Source organism: Phycodurus eques, unplaced genomic scaffold, assembly GCF_024500275.1.
Source record: "Phycodurus eques isolate BA_2022a unplaced genomic scaffold, UOR_Pequ_1.1 contig_606, whole genome shotgun sequence".
Taxonomy (NCBI): domain Eukaryota; kingdom Metazoa; phylum Chordata; class Actinopteri; order Syngnathiformes; family Syngnathidae; genus Phycodurus; species Phycodurus eques.
In genome coordinates this window covers 39-6,780 of record NW_026904602.1, presented here as the reverse complement: position 1 = coordinate 6,780, position 6,742 = coordinate 39, and the positions used below count along the sequence as shown (strand labels likewise).

Below are 6,742 nucleotides of genomic sequence, written 5' to 3'. Positions count from 1 at the left end.
GTCCGTCGGGAAGACAAATCTTAGATTCAGGAGGAGCAGTGTGGTTTTCGTCCTGGCCGTGGAACAGTGGACCAGCTCTACACCCTCGGCAGGGTCCTCGAGGGTGCATGGGAGTTTGCCCAACCAGTCTACATGTGTTTCGTGGACTTGGAGAAGGCGTTTGACCGTGTCCCTCGGGGAGTCCTGTGGAGCGTGCTTCGGGATTATGGGGTACCAAACCCCCTGATACGGGCTGTTCGGTCCCTGTACGACCGGAGTCAGAGTTTGGTCCGCATATCCGGCAGTAAGTCGGACTCGTTCCCGGTGAGGGTTGGACTCCGCCAAGGCTTCCCTTTGTCGCCAATTCTGTTCATAACTTTTATGGACAAAATTTCTAGGCGCAGCCAAGGTGTAGAGGGGGTCCGGTTTGGTGGCCTCAGTATTGCATCTCTGCTTTTTGCTGATGATGTGGTTCTGTTGGCTTCATCAAGCCGTGAGCTCCAACTCTCACTGGAGCAGTTCGCAGCCGAGTGTGAAGCGGGTGGGATGAGAATCAGCACCGCCAAATCTGTGACCATGGTCCTCAGTCGGAAAAGGGTGGCATGCCCTCTCCAGGTCAGGGATGAGATCCTGCCCCAAGTGGAGGAGTTCAAATATCTTGCGGTCTTGTTCACGAGTGAGGGAAGAATGGAACGGGAGATCAACAGGCGGATCGGTGCAGCGTCTGCAGTGATGTGGACTTTGTATCGGTCCGTTGTGGTAAAGAAGGAGCTAAGCCGAAAGGCGAAGCTCTCAATTTACCGGTCGATCTTCGTTCCTACCCTCACCTATGGTCATGAGCTGTGGGTTGTGACCGAAACAACAAGATCCCGGATACAAGCGGCCGAAATTAGTTTTCTCCGCAGGGTGTCCGGGCTCTCCCTTAGAGATAGGGTGAGAAGCTCGGTCATCCGGGAGGATCTCAGAGTAGAGCCGCTGCTCCTCCGCATTGAGAGGAGCCAGATGAGGTGGCTGGGGCATCTGATTCGGATGCCTCCCGGACACCTCCCTGGTGAGTTGTTCCGGGCACGTCCCGCCGGGAGGAGACCCCGGGGACGACCCAGGACACGCTGGAGAGATACGTCCTTCGGCTGGCCTGGGAACGCCTCGGGATCCCCCTGGAAGAGCTGGATGAAGTGGCTGGGGAGATGGAAGTCTGGGCGTCCCTGCTAAAGCTACTGCCCCCGCGACCCGACCCGGATAAGCGGTAGAAAATGGATGGATGGATGGAAGTCTATAAGGTCTTCCAAACAATGTTTCGTAAGGTGTTAAACCTGTGGTGCTTGTAATGTTGATGTACATTTTAACGAGGTCAAAACACTGTGTCCATGACCTTCCTGTCTCTTCCATACATTGTTTCAGTCGATTTTTATTGTCCCATTCATTCTTTCCACAAGACCTGCACTCTGAGGGTGGTAAGCACAATGGTTTATCAAATGGATGTGGAACATGGTTCCTATTTTATTGATTATTTGATTTACAAAATGAGTCTCATTATCGCAGTAAATGGTTTCAGGTATGCCATATCTTGGAATGATGTCTTTACATAGTGCTTTTGCCACCGTCAGAGCATCAGGTGATTTTGTTGGGAATAATTCGATCCATTTAGAAAATGCATCCGTGATAAACAAACAGTACTTCTTTCCTTCACTTTGACTTAATTCTATATAATCCATGTGAGTGCGTTGGAAGGGGTATGTAGGCACTGGGAATTTACCTCTAGTAGGTCGCAATTGCCCTTGCGGATTATGTCGTGCACAGATCATGCATGCTCTACAATAATTATTTGAATATAAATTTAAACCATAGGTTGTAAAGTGTCGATGTATCTGTGCCACCATCCCTCCGGTTGAGACATGTGACACACCATGGCTCAATATAGTAGCCCATTTGAATAGGTTCTTTGGAAGTATTTCTTTCCCTTCTGTGCTAATGTAAATTTCATTTTGTAGTTTTGCACCTTGTTTTTCCCAATAATTGCGTTATTGTTGTGGACTTTGTTGTTGCATGTCATTTAAGGTTTTTTTTCAATTTGTTTTTTTAAACCTAAAAATGGTTTATAGGCTGCTTCTTTTGCGGCTTTGTCAGCAAATGCGTTTCCTTTAGAAACCTTGTCAGTGCCAGATGTATGTGCAACACATTGACAAATTGCCACTTTTCGTGGATGTTGCACTGCGTGTAATAATTGTTTAATTCAGCATGTGTTACTGGCTTCCCTGTTGACGGAATCATTCCTCTGTTATTGTCATGGTCTGTGTTTTGGTTGGGGTTGTGTTTAGTTTTGTTCCATGTTTTCCTGTGTTCCATGTTTGTCGTGTGCTCATTAAGTTGTTGTGTCCACCTGTTCTCGTCTACTTTGTCGACCAATCAGCTCTCTCCAGCCACTCATGTCTTGTCCAGGTGTTCCTCGTTGTCTCGTCTATCTGTTTGTATTTAGTTCCCTGGTTTCTTTCACTTCTGGTCGGTTCATTGTTGTTGTCACATGTCTTTGCCATGTCATAGTCGTCAGTTGTCTTTATCATTGCGGTATGTCATTGTCAGGTGTCATTTTCCCTATCTATTCCACGTCTTTCTCACAGGTCATAGTTTGTTTCCAGTTTTAGATATTCAAGTGTTTCTTTGTTACTTTGGTTTGGTATCTGTTGTGGGACTTTGTTCAGTTTTCCCTTTTTGAAGATTAAATATTATTATTTTGAGACTCCCGCACTCCTGCCTTGCCTCCCTGCTTCCCTGCAATTGGGTCCACCATGTTCTTGCCTTGTGTTACTCGCCCTCGCCCTAACCACGTACGTGACAGTTATCCCAATATTGCGCAAACACATGAACTATGGAATACGCATATTGGCTATCAGTCTAGATTGTAACGTCTTTATTTATCATTAGTTTGCATGCCTCGGTTAATGCTACTAATTCAGCAGTTTGTTCAGCCAATTCCTGACAATCATGCTGTGTGCCTTCATCAGGTAAGGGTATTAGTGTGGCTGGATTTAAGGTTGTGCATCGCTCAACAGTCAAATGTGTTTGTGACAGCAAGATGGCCATGCAAGATAAATGTCTTGCAGGTGATAAAAATGGCATATTCGTTTGCAATAGGAGAGTAGACACTGTATGTGGGACCTTAAAAAATAACACAATTGTGGAACTGCTCTCTACTGCCATCGAAGCTGCCACAACTGTTCTGACACAATGCGGTAATGCACACGTCACGCTGTCTAATTTAGTCGAAACATAAGCCCTTGGTCTTAGCTTATCACCGTATTGTTGTGTAAGTACGGAGGTCATGTAATAGCTTTTACTATCTACCATTTGAAAGAATGTTTTATCATTAAATTTGGAAGGGCCAGCGCAGCACTGGACACCAAATGTTGATTGTCACAGAAGGCCTTTTCTGCCTCTGTATTCCATTAAACAGGTGATGTCATTTTAAGGTTGTCTTCATACATTAATTTTGACAATGGTGCAACAATTTCTGCATAGTTTGGAATCCATGCTCTCCAATAATTTGTCAGACCTAAAAATGATTATTATATGTTTCTTCGTCTGTGGTTTAGGATTTTTTAAGACTATAGCTTTCCTGTCTTCTAATATAGTCCTTCCTCCTACACTTAAATTATGGCTTAGATATTTGACTTGCCTTTTACATCATTGCAATTTATTTTTAACTTTATGTCCCTCTTCTGCTAGATGATGCAGTAAGGCCAATGAATCTTTGCATGTCTCTCCATCTGGAAATACCAGAAGACATGCGTGTTGTCATAACTTGTGAATAAATGGTTGGACTTTCACAGTAACCTTGCGGTAATCGAGTAAATGTATATTGTTTTGCCCTCAAATGTAAATGTCAACCAAAATTGACTGTTCTTTTATATTGGTACAGAAAAGAATGCATTACTTATGTCCACTACTGGAAACACAGTAGCCTCTGGTCTTTATGAATTTAACAATGTGTGTGGATCTGGTACGCATGCTGCTCTCTGAATTACTGCAGTATTTACTGCCTGTAAGTCTCCAACCCACTGAAGGTGGGGCCTTTTTTACGGGAAAAATGGGTGTGTTACATGGTGATTCTGGACACTCCACTATAACTCCTGCCTTAATTAGTGCTTAAATTACCGGTTTGATTCCTTCATGTGCATCTGGTTTTAATGGATATTGACGAATCCCTGGTCTATATTCTGTTTTGGGTCTAATTTGTACTGGTAAAGCCCCTTTAATAAGGCCTACATCAAATGGTAATTTGATGTAGTTAATACTTTTTTTTGAACTTTTAAAAAAAATATTTCTTCATCAATTTCAGTGAAGATCATTTGGTCTAATCAAACAGGATGCATGTGTTTACCTTCATCACCCTGTATTGTCCAAAACATCGCCTTCCTAATTAGACCAGTTGACGCACTGTATTCCAGTTTGTTTTCTATTTGCTGCCAATCATCTGTCTCCTGTCCTTGTTTTACTAATGTTCCCATATGTTTCCACTGTGACTCATAATCTTTGCACAATGAAATATGTGGGACACTTGCATTTTTATAAAGTTCCTTTAATTTGTCTGGTAAAATAATTCCTACCGCGACTTTTGCTTCATTGTCTGAGTACAGATAATCTAAAGTAATTTTATCAGGTGTCTCATGTCGTAACTTTTTTTCATATCCTGGTTACACAAGAGGATTTGTTGAGTTGGGAAGCAGGCTGGCTTAGTCATGCGGTAGTTTGTCCGTGTTCTCTTTTATTTTATATAATTTGATTTTTTGTGTATTTAACCAACCATTAAAGCCGTGTTCAGTTATCCCTGTCTCTAAATATTAAATTTTATCAGGATCCTGTTTTTTGTTGTCTTTTTTTTTTTTTTTATTTAATTTAATGAACTTCCAACCTTTACACTGCAGTGTATCCCTGTTTTTTATTTCACGACTTCCTTTCCCCATTTGAAAGAATTTGGTTCAGTGTAATACTACCTAGGGTAGTCTTGAACACTGTTTCTTTACAGTAGGACGGTGATTCAAATTTACTTTCTGTGGTAATTCTCACTTCAACTCTTCGAGTGGAGAATTCTTGCCTTTGCATCCACAAAAGTCCACCCTTTACTTTCCCACTGTTTTGGTATGGAATGAAAAACCTAGTGGTTTCCCATTTCCCATTTACACTCTCATTCAAACAGTTTTCATTCACACTGGCTCATCAGAGGACTCCGCCGTCCTATACGGAATTTAACTACGTCTGTCAAAAGCTCGTTAGAGGACTCTGCCGTCCTATACGGAATTTAACTACGACGCCACGAAACTTTCCTAGTTTCTTTATTTTACCCGCCATTGACTAGTATTCACAGGGTTTATTAAACACGGAATTGAAGTACGTACAGGACTCCGCCGTCCTCGCGGGATTTGTCGAACTCCGCCGTCCTTTTTACTGAAATTTTTTTAAATTTAACTCACCAAAGTCGTCTTCAATCCTGTGGATTGTCGTCAACCTTCAGATCCCAGTTGAGGAGAACGAAGACCAGTCCCGGAAAGGGTCTCAATTGCCGTGGCCACGGTCTCTTAACTGGATGTCGGCTCCACAACTGGAATCCTCGGGTATATTGACAACCGGCTCGAAGGACCAATTTAATGTTGGATTTATCTTACCCAACATTATGAAAAATAGACACAAAAGGAATGAAGACGCTGGTTTCTTTTTCTCATGAGGAGGGCGTATGGGAGATTGTTCAGATTACAGCCTCTCATCACGCTCTAAACAATCTCTCCCGTCGCTCCTGCATTTATTTGAAAATAGGGAGGTTTCTAAAATTCTAAATCTCTCTCATAACGTACTAAGCTACAAGACACAACACACTAAGGATGGGGTTTCAAGGTGAAAACATGGGACCAACACCTGCCACGTCCCGGCCACGTCCTTCTCTCTGATGATTCCTGCTGAGTCATCATCTTGAAGCGAGACATCTTCCTTTCTCAAAATCGTCCATAATACTCATGCAAGCTAAGCAAATAAATGATAACTTCTACAATATATTTAACAATTATTCTTCTATTTCAACGTAGATAATTATGTTTGCAGTGGATATTTGTTCTATTTCTCGGTATTTTCTTGTTTCCGATGAGATTGTTGTTCTGTTAACAGTGCTCTTTTGGATACATGATTGTTTACGCCTTCTTTTTTTCCTGTATTATCCGGGGCTTGCCTCGAGTTGTCAGCGATCACCATTGACGTAAATGCCTTTGCTCGTCTTTGAGAAGTCATCGTTTCTTTATATTGGACCACGCAGCCCAACCAGATGAATGTATTTGATACTAAATCATGAGTGAAACAGTTTGATCTCTTCAGACAAAGTTAACTTTTCACAACAAGCGAAAGCTCCGCTTTCACAGATCATCAAAAAATTTAGATAGACTCTTGTTGTTCCTCCCCACGGAAATCTTTAGTAAAAAGCGAAAGATTTATACGATCTGAAAAGAAACAAGAGTGAACTGCTTTGGTAACAGCGAAGCGGACTATGTCATTGTCCGCCATGCCATTTTAACATACGGTCTTAAATTCAAACAATTGGACTTTTTTTTTAACACGAATAAAAAAAATCCACCTACATTTGATATACTCCAATATTCTCATCCTGTCACGCAAAAAGACAATGTAAACGTGTATTGATGCTCTGTGTGTGTATTGATGCTCTGTGTAATCAGCCATTATGACTTGACAACACAAAACAATAGAAAAAGAAAATCCATATTCG

General features: G+C 42.1%; 1 non-coding gene across 1 annotated transcript; it reads right to left on the bottom strand.

Annotated features, from left to right (window-relative positions):
- Positions 1-6,364: 6,364 nt before the first annotated feature.
- On the bottom strand, positions 6,365-6,478 carry LOC133398937 (U5 spliceosomal RNA). The gene has a single exon (XR_009768134.1). It is a non-coding gene; the product is annotated as a U5 spliceosomal RNA (small nuclear RNA).
- Between the last annotated feature and the right edge of the window lie 264 nt (positions 6,479-6,742).